Below are 12,359 nucleotides of genomic sequence, written 5' to 3'. Positions count from 1 at the left end.
GGGCATGATCTGATTTCCTTTGAAGTGGCCATGCCTAAGTATCTATTTAGAAGCTCTCCTGGTGCCCATTTTCATGATTCTAAATTGAACACTAAAAAAGTTATAGGCATTTGACATTTTCAATGCAAGTCTATGGGGGGGGGGACGAGGAGCTCTAGGTCCGGATCCGGATCCACTGCGGAGTGGAGCGGAGCGGACTGGAGGTGGATCGTCCCAAAGCGGAGTGGACCCAATCCAAAAGTTGCAGATCGGGGGGTCCGTGCACAGCCCTAGTTTCCCCCCTTCTGCTTTAACAAATCAACAATGAGCGTGAGAAACGGGGACTCAGTCCTTGCCTCTTCCAGTTCTATTCTTTGGTGTTCTGCACAAGACTCTCCACCAGCTGACAAGGAGAGAGGAGAAGTTGCCTTTTGGGATCCCAGTCAGATAGCCCTCTACCAATGCAGCTGGGCATAAATATTTCAGGCCTTGTTGTTTTGTAATAACAAGGAACCAAGTTAAACAACGGGGAGAGAAAGATTCCCCCACCCCCATCCAGGCTGGAGGATTTTAATATTTTATCAGCCAGAGTACAAAATATTCCTGAATGATCACATGTCGGTCCTCGATCAAAATGGAGAGGCAGGTAAGAAATTATTGTTGTTGTTGTTGTTGTTGTTATGAGCTTTTCCAAACAGGATGCCCATCACGTTCCCCAGTAAACGTGCTTGGAATGTCTGCCTTTCCCTGGAGCAAAGTCACACTCACAAGCCCACAGGCCCCGCCGCCGTGCTAATGAGAAGAAACAAGGGTCGTTCCAGCTATCTGTCACCTTGAGATGTTAGGGCTCCCTTCTATTGATTTCCCTGGCAAATGGGATTCAAGCTGTTCTTTCCCAAAGATGTCCTGCCCAGCAAGAATGGGCAGGGCATCTTTGGGGGGAAAGTCGGGAGAAAGCAAGTTGTGGTAACAGGTCCTGAAAACGATGGGGGAGCAGCTTTTTCACCTACAGACTGGATGGAGCAAAGTGGAAAACTAGGCAGAAGCTCTACTCATTTCTGTGCTGTCTCAGTGATGGTCTTAGTTGTGAGTGACATCTATAGCCCCTTTATTTCCCATCTTCCCCCCCCTCCCTCCAACCTCAACCACCTACTACCACCATTCCACTGCCTCCACGTTATGCAGCGATTTTGGCTCTGTGGTCAAGAAGAGTGGATCCTCTCTCCAATACATACCAGAATCCTTCCCTGCAGTTGTTTCTTCAAATTCTTCCTTAGATTAAGATTGCAAGGCTGCTGTGCTGCTAGTCTTAGGTAGCATCCTAGGGTAACTGCAGTGTGGCAGTGGTAACTGCGCTAAAACTATAGGCCTGGAAAGGATCAAAGAGCTCATCTGGTCCAACCCCCATAGACACAAAGGGCAGAAATCACCATGTCCCTCCCAAATACCACTAACAAATCCATCTGTTTAACAGATGAAAAGAACAATGATCAAACCTTTCTAAATCTAGCCTCTGCTGAATACATCCTTAGGTGCACATATATATATTTTTTAGTTGGCACTACCTCTTTCTTGCTAGTTTCCTGTCCCCATTAATTCTACGGCACTTTGTAGTTTTCCAGCTCTTCCCATACCTTCTTGTCTGGTTTCAAATGCTGCCCTTTCATGTCCTGCCTATCTCACCTCTTGTGCTCTTAGCATCTTTGGTTGGCTAAAACTTTTGTATAACTTTCCCCCTCCCTGTGCCTCATTTTGCTCCATTTAACAATTCAGGAGGCCCAAAAGGAAGACAGTTGCTTCTCCCCATTAAAATAAATAAATGGTGAACTCTTTGAGGAAATAAAGAATTCAGAGCCAGAAATACCCATCGAAGGCAGTTCAAATCATGGCATGCAGCATCAGGGTGAGATGCCAGAGGTGAAACTTCCCTTTAAAGCATGGCACATTGAACATGAGCAAGAAAAAGGGGAAATGCAGATGTGGTTAACCATGACCTGGGCACATCAGGGAAGGATATAAAAACTGCTTTACTGTATCAGATGGTCTAACTAGTCCATCAGTGTGTATCCAATAGGGGCCAACCAGTCACTGTTAGGAACCTCACAAATAGGATTTTGTAGCTGATTGCCCTCCCATGGGTTCCCAGCAGCTCGGATTCAGAGAAGCCACCACTCAATCACAGACAAATGATCAAATGAGTTGGACGAAGCAACTATGGCAGGTGAAGGAGAGAGTATGCACTGTAGCTTTTGCCATGTCCTGTGCCCCATTACCTCCCTGTAGCCAAAGTGGGAGGTGGGGGCAGCTTACCTTAGCCTTTTCACCATTGGGGCCTTTAAAACAAATACCCTTCCATTGATATCAATGGGAGGGGAAATGAAGTCCACCAATTCCAGGGCTAGCATGGTTTCTGAGATTCTTCCACTATCCAGTAGAATTTTAGGATGTTTTTAGGATGTTTTTTCAGGATGTTTTAACAATATGCTATGTTTTTGGTTAATATTTTGTGTATTTTGTACTTGCTGCTGTTCCCCGCCTTGATCAAGATGGAGAGGCGGGTAAGAAATAAATTTATTATTATTATTATTATTATTGGGGGCATGTCAGGGAAACAGGATCGAAGGCTTCCCATGATCTACCCTGAACATGCCCCCTTTCCCCCTTACTACCACTGATAGTAAAGGAGCAGCAATGGCAGAGGTTTCCACCAATGCAACAAGGAGGCCTCTGCCTGCTGACCTCTCTCTCCACCTGCAGAGAGGGAAGTTCACAACAGCCTAAGGAACTGATAGGCAACTTATGGCCCTACAGATGTTTCGGCCTATAACTCCATCAGCACTAGTCAGCATAGCCAATGGTGAGGGATGATGGGAATTACAGGCAAAAACATCTGGAGTTGTCCACTCCTGGCCTAAGGCCTGTGGGATACCCTCCCATTGGCCATGCTGGCTGGAGATTATGGGACTTTCAGTTCAAAACACCTGGAGGACACCAGGGGCTCATCTACACCTAGAGGCCTTTCATAGATCATAGAATCCTAGAATAGCAGAGTTGGAAGGGGCCTACAAGGCCATCGAGTCCAACCCCCTGCTCAATGCAGGAATCCACCCTAAAGCATCCCTGACAGATGCTTGTCCAGCTGCCTCTTGAAGGCCTCTAGTGTGGGAGAGCCCACAACCTCCCTAGGTAGCTGATTCCATTGTCGTACTGCTCTAACAGTCAGGAAGTTTTTCCTGATGTCCAGCTGGAATCTGGCTTCCTTTAACTTGAGCCCATTATTCCGTGTCCTGCACTCTAGGAGGATCGAGAAGAGATCCTGGCCCTCCTCTGTGTGACAACCTTTTAAGTATTTGAAGAGTGCTATCATGTCTCCCCTCAATCTTATCTTCTCCAGGCTAAACATGCCCAGTTCTTTCAGTCTCTCTTCATAGGGCTTTGTTTCCAGACCCCTGATCATCCTGGTTGCCCTCCTCTGAACACGCTCCAGCTTGTCTGCATCGTTCTTGAATTGTGGAGCCCAGAACTGGACGCAATACTCTAGATGAGGCCTAACCAGGGCCGAATAGAGAGGAACCAGTACCTCACGTGATTTGGAAGCTATACTTCTATTAATGCAGCCCAAAATAGCATTTGCCTTTCTTGCAGCCATATCGCACTGTTGGCTCATATTCAGCTTGCGATCTACAACAAGTGGGGAGGGATGATCGTGAAGTTTTCTGCTTCAGCGATCATCCCTCATGGGGCATGTGCCAGCAAGTTTGCCTGCAAATTAAGGACAGACGTTCCGGGGCATTTTTTATTTTATTTTTACAACTCCTGACTCTTGCGGAAGAGCAGAGTTGTGATCCTGCGTGGAGATGGGTTTTTTTTAGAACACACACACATACTTGGCGCTGAAAGACCCCGAGACCCATCCAGAGCGTGTCAACAATGCTCTCCCCCTAACCCTCGATGCCCATGGGCTCGCTCCGCACAGCTGGTTGCTTGTTCACTGAGCCCTACTACTCGCGAGGAACAGGAACAGCTTTACAAGAGGAGGGCACACCTTGGGGTTTTTGTGAGAGCGGGGTGGGTGTGGGATGGGACAAAAGTTGTCATCGATATCCCGGGAAAACTGAGGGGTCATCCCTAGATCACCGCAGGACCAGCTGTGCATCATGCAGCACGGTAGGGACAACCTTGATACTATTCTGGAATAAATGGCTGGTGTGGATGATGCTCAGGTTGAGGAATGTTGTCCAACACCAACAGAGTCCTCTGTTACCTCATTTACCTTTTATAAAGATACTCTTTAGGGTGCAATACTATTTTGTTCCTAGATCTCCCAGCTGAGGGAGCTGTAGGATCAGGTGGAAGCCCTACCATGCTAGTGGAATGCAATATATGCCACCATAACTCAGAGATTCTAGCAGAACAGCCCCGCTATGCCCGTGGAAAAGCTAAGAATGGTCTGGTGGAATCATAGGTGGCATGAGGGTGGGACAGGGGAGGAGCACATTTATACCATATCCTATACCCCTTCAATCCACTGCCACAGCATCATCAACAGCACAACTTCAGATTGACTTCAAAGGGAGGTGAAAATATTTTAAAAGCCATCCTTGCATCGATGACCACATCACTGTGACAGAATATATAGTTTAACACAACACTCAATTACAACACACCATCTCCATGTCCCACACAGGATACCACTGAGTTATGATGGGTTGGGGAGGAAAGCAGAACCCGAGCCGAGGAGCTCCATCAGATGAGTGTTTTATTGCACACTCATTACTGGGCACTCACAAATTTCCACATCTCCCTCTCATGACGTCATCTGCCTCCCGCACGCCTCCTGCCCCTTCTAGCCTTCTTCACATGACAAAAAAACACCCCAGTAAGTCTGACTTATTTTTTGAGTCAGAACTTGCCTCTATCTCCTGCTGTGTGCAAGAGAAGCAGCACGATCAAAACGGCCCACTGAGTGGGCCATGTGCACATTGCTTACTTCCTCTTTCCTGTCCATTGAGAAAGAGGAAGTAATGAGGGACAAGCGTGTGGGTGGAGAAGTGATGGTAAAGAAATGCAATTTCTCCCATGTGATCATAGAATCACAGAACAGCTGGAAGGGGCCTATAAAGCCATTGAGTCCAACCCCATGCTCAATGAAGGAATCCACCTTAAAGCATACCTGACAGGTAGCTGTCCAGGCATTCTTGTGGTTTACACTTCAGAGTCACCAAGATCTATATCTCTGGCCCTCTGTTGTGCACAATCAAGAGTTCAGAAGATGAAAGTACTGTCAGGGAAACCATGGAACAATGGCACGTTGCACAAAAAGAGAGTGGTTTGCACAAAACAGCCTGGCCTCACACAGCACACAAGGGAACATGACCACGTGGCTAACGTTTCCAATATCTAGATGTCTTACTCCAGACACAAAGACCCCAGTGCTCCACTCCACACAACAGGGGTTGCCAAGAGAGAGCACCCCACACAGGTAAGCAAATGAAGGGAAAAACATCTGCTACAAGGTATAACGGCTATGACTGCCCCCCATGTCTCTTCCCCCACACACCTCCCTTTGCTGGATGTGAAAATTGTATTTTGCTTCAACTGCACTGCACTACCATTCTTTCTTCTTAGCAATAGGGAACACAATTCCACCACCCCCACACACCCCACCCACTCTGTCAGTGTTGGCCAGAGACTTCTGAGCACTTTTCTTATTTATTTATTCTATTTCTATACTGCCCAATAGCTGAAGCCTTCTTTTGCCTTGCAGAATCTTAACCCAGATGTATAGAGCAGAAGCAGCTGAGCCTGTGCACCCAGAGTCTCACTGCAAGGAAGAAGGGGCAAGTATGATCAGTCATTCAGCTCCAGGGATTATGTCTTCCAACTACCCATTGTTGCTCATTTCTTTCTCCCTCCATTTGTCTTCCTTTGCTCTCTACAGGCCTATTTCCAACAGCTATAGTCAATGGGACCAAGGAACAACCGCATTCTGTGTAGACCATGAGGGAGGCCCAACCTACCTCCACCAGCAGTGGCCCAGGATGCAGACAGATGTTTCTGGAGGGGTTGCCAACCTCACTCACATCATGCAGGCTCCTACACGTTGGAAAGCTCCCTTGGTTAGACCTCTGATGCTCGAGAGCCATGTGCCCCTTGTCAACTTCCCTCTTGTTGTCCTGGGCCTTTCCAGACAATATCAGGGTGTGTGGGTGAACCATGTTTTCCCCTTGTGGTATTTGAATCAGTAGCTCTGGGAGCATGTGTGCATTTGTATCTCTCAAACTGTACAGACCCATCCTCTTTACAGTAAAGCAGGGATGCGAACCTCCAGCCCGCTGGTTGCATGTGGCCCGTGGAGGTTCCCCATTCCAGCTGGCAGAGGTTTCCCACCCAAGGCCTGCCTCCCTTTCCACTGGGAGAGAAATCCCCACGATTCCCCTTCCTGCACCGCCCAGTATCCCAATCAAATGCTGTGTGAAGGTGGCGACTGACTTGGCTGGCACCTGTAGGAACTGCTTCTCTGGCCACCAGCCAAGGGACCCTGGGCTCACCACCCCAATTGGAGGTGACTGACTCAGCCTGTGCCTGGAAGCGCTAATATCATCTAGTCCACCAAACTGGTTTTGGGAGGGCCAATCCCCCAGGTCAATAAAGGTTAGCACTCTTCAAATACTTGAAAGGTTGTCACACAGAGGAGGGCCAGGATCTCTTCTCAATCATCTCAGAGTGCAGGACACGGAATAACGGGCTCAAGTTAAAGGAAGCCAGATTCCGTCTGGACATCAGGCAAAGCTTCTTGACTGTTAGAGCAGTACGACAATCAAACCAATGACCTAGAAAGGTCGTGGCTCTCCCACACTAGAGGCCTTCAAGAGGCAGCTGGACAACCATCTGTCAGGTATGCTTTAAGGTAGATTCCTGCAATGAGCAAGGGGTTGCACTCGATGGCCTTATAGGCCCCTTCCAAATCTACTATTCCACGATTCTATGATTTTTATATTTTCTGGATTCTGTGTTTTCCCCTCCCGAGCATAGAATACAGCAGCCATTTTGCTGGCATGGTTAATGACTTATGAAAATAATCATGTTTTAAGGCTTGTAAGTTATTTAGGCTACAGCTCCATTCATTTTTTTTTAATATGCTTTCATGTTTTCTTAATTCACTTTTATCATGTTGCAATATATGGATGGACTTCAGTTAAACAAAATAGGGGGTAGAAGGTAAGAAAAAAGCTCTCTCAATCCACTGTATTCCTACTGTTCAGTTTTATAAACTTATATTGTATTGGTGGGAAACACGCAGCCCCCACCAACCTCCTCTGCACCCTGCAATTAAAAACAACTAAAATATGGCATCCTTAGTGGCTACAGAGCAGCAAAAAGACTGAAGTTAGCCTGGAAACAAGCTAAATTTAGCCCTTGTAGCGCTCTGTAGCACTATGAAGTAGTTTACTGCCAAAATTCAGCAGTGAACTGGCAATTTGTTTTTGTTTTCTTACTTTTTTGATGGGCATCTGCAGAATGTGGAGCACTCTGCGGCATACAGCTCATGGGGATGGGGGCAGGTCCAAGGGGGTGGAAATTAGGGATGTCCGATTAGGAGCGTAGAAGCAGTAGCGGATTGGCCTGCTCCGCCTTACCCAGAGGCGGAGTAGGAGCGGACCGCGGACCCCCTAGAAGCAAGGCGAAGAGAAGCGCCCATTTTTCGGAGCTCCGAGTTCAGGCGGAGCGCTCCGGTCGCCATCTTGAAAACATTTCGCCATAGGATTGCATTGCGGCAAATAATCGCGCATAACTACGTTGTTTTTGAAGCTATCATTCTGGAAATTCTTGTGCACAGAGAGTCGTGGATGGGGGTCATTTTGAGACCACTCTCAACTTTCTGCGTTGTCTGGGTCGCGGGCTATATTTTTGTGAAAATCGGGTCAACCGCGCGGCTCAAACTGCGTTTTCGGCTTTTCGCCCATAGGATTGCATTGAGGGAAAGAATCAGGGATAACTGGGGGAGTTTTTAAGCTATCGTTCTGGAAATTCTTGTGCACAGAGAGTCGTGGATGGGGGCCATTTTGAGACCACTCTCAACTTTCTGCATCGTACGGGTCACGGGCTATATTTTTGTGAAAATCGGGTCAACCGCGCGGCTCAAACTGCGTTTTCGGCTTTTCGCCCATAGGATTGCATTGAGGGAAAGAATCGGGGATAAATGCAGGTTGCTTACCTGTAACTGTAGTTCTTCGAGTGGTCATCTATGCATTCACACATATGGGCTTTGCGCCTGCGCAGAGACCAGACCGGAACCTACTATAGCTGAGTGGAACGTTTTTGGCGGGAACCCCTCCCCCACGCTACCGCGCATGTCCAGCGGGGTTCCCGCCCTTACCTCAGTTTACATGAGTCCGACATTGTGCCCCCCATAAACATGAGTGTAAATAAATAAAGTACATTCCACAATATGACAGTGTCATTTATAAATCTCACACCACCAAGTGGGGATGGTGGGTGGGTTGTGTGAATGCATAGATGACCACTCGAAGAACTACAGTTACAGGTAAGCAACCTGCATTTCTTCTTCGTGGTCTCTATGCATCACACATATGGGCGAGTAGCAAGCTGACATACCTTTGGAGGTGGGTTGGTGCATCATCTGAAGATCTCGGAGAGCACTGTCCTCCCAAATGAGCAGTCCTGCCTCGCACGGGTGTCCAAACTGTAGTGCTTGACAAACGTGGATGGAGTGGACCACGTTGCGGCTCTACAGACTTCTGCCAAGGGAACACCTCTGGTGAAGGCCACCGATGTTGAAACAGCTCTGGTGGAATGAGCCGTCACAGGTTTCACTAACTCTAATTTAGAAATAGAGTAGGCCAATTCAATAGTCTCCACTATCCAGCGTGACAACCGCTGGCAAGAGACAGGGAGTCCCTTAGAAGGCTCACCATAACAAATAAACAATTGCTTTGTTTTCCTTAAAGTCTCTGTTCTGACTTTGTAAAAAGCAAGAGCCCTTCTTACATCGAGAGTATGCAAAGAAGACTCAAGAGGTGTAGTTGGATTAGGAAAAAAAGCAGGTAAAGTAATATGCTGGGACAGATGAAAAGTAGACACCACCTTAGGTAGGAAGGCTGGGTCTGTGCGTAGCACAACCTTATCCTTATGAAAGATAGTGTACGGAACATCTATCCTAAGAGCTTTAAGCTCACTTGCCCGTCTTGCCGATGTAATGGCTACTAAAAAGGCAGTCTTTAAGGTAAGCAACCTAAGGTCTGTCGAAGCCATGGGCTCAAAGGGCTTGCGTGTCAATGCCTGTAGTACAACTGACAGGCTCCATGGTGGTACAATACTCTTCACAGTTGGTATCGTGTTCTTAAGACCTTTCAAGAATTTCTTGGTTGTTGGATGGGTAAAAGGTGTAAAGCCATCTATACCCTGGTGAAAAGATGTAATCGCAGCAAGGTGAACCCTGATGGATGCGAGCTTAAGTCCTTGCTGGAAGAGTGTCAATAAATAATTGAGGATGAGAGACAAATGGCAAGATTCTGGTATTTGAACATCTTTCGATGCAAAGTTCTGAAATCTTTGCCACTTTGCTGCATAAGTTTTCCTTGTGGAAGGCTTTAGTGCTGCCAATATAATGTGGTCCACAGTCAAAGTTCTAGTTCCAGAGGAGGAGTGGTTGTTATCCTCCATGCAGTCATCTTGAGGGTCGACAGATCTGCGTGTCGAACCCTGCCCTGGTGTCGAGACAGTAGCTTCGGTGTCGACGGGAGCCTGATGTAATCCCCTCTCGATAACCGAAGAGCGTGAGAAAACCACGTCTGTCGAGGCCACCACGGTGTGATCAGGATGCAATTGGAGTTGTCCATCTGGATCTTGGCTAGCACCTTTGTCAATATTGGAAAAGGTGGAAAGATGTATAGGAGATTTCCTCTCCAAATCCTGGTGAAAGCGTCTCCTAGAGATTGCTTTCCTCTTCCTGCCCTGCTGCAATACTTGGCGCAAATTGCGTTGTCTTCGGTAGCGAAGACATCGACGACAGGACGACCCCAGTATAGAAAAAGGCTTTCCCGCACCTCGACGTCGAGCTCCCACTCGTGGTCGACATGGAAGGACCTGCTGAGAGAGTCCGCAACGACGTTCTCCTTGCCGGCTACATGGATCGCAGTCAGGTAAGTCCTTCTCTTTATGCACCAGTTCCATATCCTGAGTGCAGAGCGATTCAGAGGGTGTGATCTTGTTCCACCCTGTCTGTTGATGTATGCTACTACGGTAGTATTGTCCGTCGCGATCAAGACATTCTTGCCTTCGATCATCTGTGCAAACGCCTTTACTGCATTTTCTACTGCCAGGAGTTCGAGATGGTTGATGTGATGTTCCCTTTGTGATCGAGGCCAACGACCCTGAGAGGTAAGGGAGTTGCAATGGGCTCCCCATCCTTCTAAGGATGCATCCGTCGTGATCGTTACCGAAGGCGCGTCTTGTTGGAATGGAACGCCCTCGAGAAGAGTCGACATCGAGAACCACCATTTCAGAGATGCCCTGACTTGCTTTGGTAACGAAAGGTAAGTTGGTCGAGCATTGTGCCTGAGATCGAAAGTCCTCAAAAACCAGGCCTGCACGATCCTCATTCTGAGTCTTGCAAATCTGATGACTGCCGTAGTAGCTGCCATCAGACCTAACAGTCTCTGAATTGTCCATGCCGAAACTTTTCGGCGGCTCTCGATATCGATGGCTAACTGCTGTAATGTGTTCGCCCTGGTTGACAGTAAGTATGCCCTCCCGTCTCGAGAGGATAGGGTTACCCCTATGAAATCCAGTCTCTGCTGTGGAGTCAAAATGGACTTTTCGTGGTTGACCCACAGCCCCAACGAGTCCAACAGGTTGAGGGTGGTTAATATGTCTAACTGGAGCGCCTCGCTGTTGTCCGCTACGAGGAGCCAATCGTCCAGGTATGGATAAACGTAAATGCCTTTCTGCCTTAGGTGGGCGCACACCACCGCCATGACCTTCGTAAAGACCCTCGGTGCCGTGGCCAACCCAAACGGAAGAACGGTGAATTGGTACTGGGATGTACCGATCGAAAACCGAAGGTAAGCTTGATGCGACTTCCTGATGGATATGTGGAAATACGCATCCTTCAGATCCACCACTGCGAACCAAACTCCTTTCTGTAGAAGTTGTAAAATTGAAGTAACCGTTGTCATACGGAACTTCCTCGGGGTGATGAACTTGTTCAGTTGTCTTAAGTCCATGATCGGTCGAAGACCTCCATCTTTCTTCGGGACCGTGAAGTAACGGGAGAAAAACCCCTGGTTGAGTTCCTCTGCAGGTACGGGAGAGATGGCTCCCTTCGATAGTAAGGTCTGTACCTCGAGCAGCAGAGGAGGGGATGGAGCCGTTACTTTCACGCCGGAAAAAGGAGGAAGGGCATCGAACTCGATGGCATAGCCCGAGTTGATGATAGTGAGCACCCAGGAGTCTGTTGTTATTGACTCCCATAGATGGTAATGGGGTGCTAGGCGGTCCGCAAAAGGGGGTGGATCTGGGGCCGAAGAGTCAAACACGCTGCTTCTTAGAGAAGTCAGGTTGCCTCTTATCTTGTTGATATCGAGCTTGGTATGGTCTCTTCCTCTGCAACTGTTGTTGTTGCTGCCGAGGTTGAGGTTGGTACTGAGGCCGGTATTGCTGGTGTTGTTGCGTTGGCGACCTCACCCATCTCTTTGGCCTATACTGCACAGGAGGAGCAGTGAACCCCATCTTCTTAGCCGTTGTTCTCGCTTTGTAGATGGAGTCCAGCGTTTCATCAGTGTTAGTATTAAAGAGTCCTTCGCCATCGAATGGCATACTCTCAATCCTCCACTTGGTTTCATGGGTCAAATTAGCCGATCTGAGCCACGCGTGTCTCCTCAGAGATATTGCGCCCATCATCGATTTCGAATGGCAATCCACTTGGTGTCGGGCCGTGGATAATTGCTGCCTGGCGATTGCAGAGGCCTCATTTTGAAACACTCTCGCCAGCTCCTTCTTGTCCTCCGGGAGGTGTTCACATAACGACCCCATCTTTTCCCACAGGAAAAGCTGGTACCTCGCCATCGTCGCTTCGTATGCTGACGCTCTAATACCTAGAGAAGAAGAGGAGTAAATCCTTCTACCAGTCTGGTCCAATTTCCTCCCTTCCCTATCCACCGGTGCCGAATGTGCCTTCTGCGATTGGCCTTGGGCTGACTCAACCACGATGGAGTTAGGCTTTGGATGTTGTACCAAAAATTTGACGCCTTCCTCCTGGATTCGATAAAGAGTCTCTAATCTTTTAGACGTAGCCTGAGTCACAGCAGGTGTCTTCCAAGACAGCTGAGCTGTTTGCTTCAATGCATGTGGGACGG

This window comes from Elgaria multicarinata, chromosome 3 (genome assembly GCF_023053635.1).
Source record: "Elgaria multicarinata webbii isolate HBS135686 ecotype San Diego chromosome 3, rElgMul1.1.pri, whole genome shotgun sequence".
In the NCBI taxonomy this organism is placed as follows: Eukaryota; Metazoa; Chordata; class Lepidosauria; order Squamata; family Anguidae; genus Elgaria; species Elgaria multicarinata.
The sequence above is the reverse complement of the archived record's forward strand: the minus strand, read 5'-3'. Positions refer to the sequence as shown.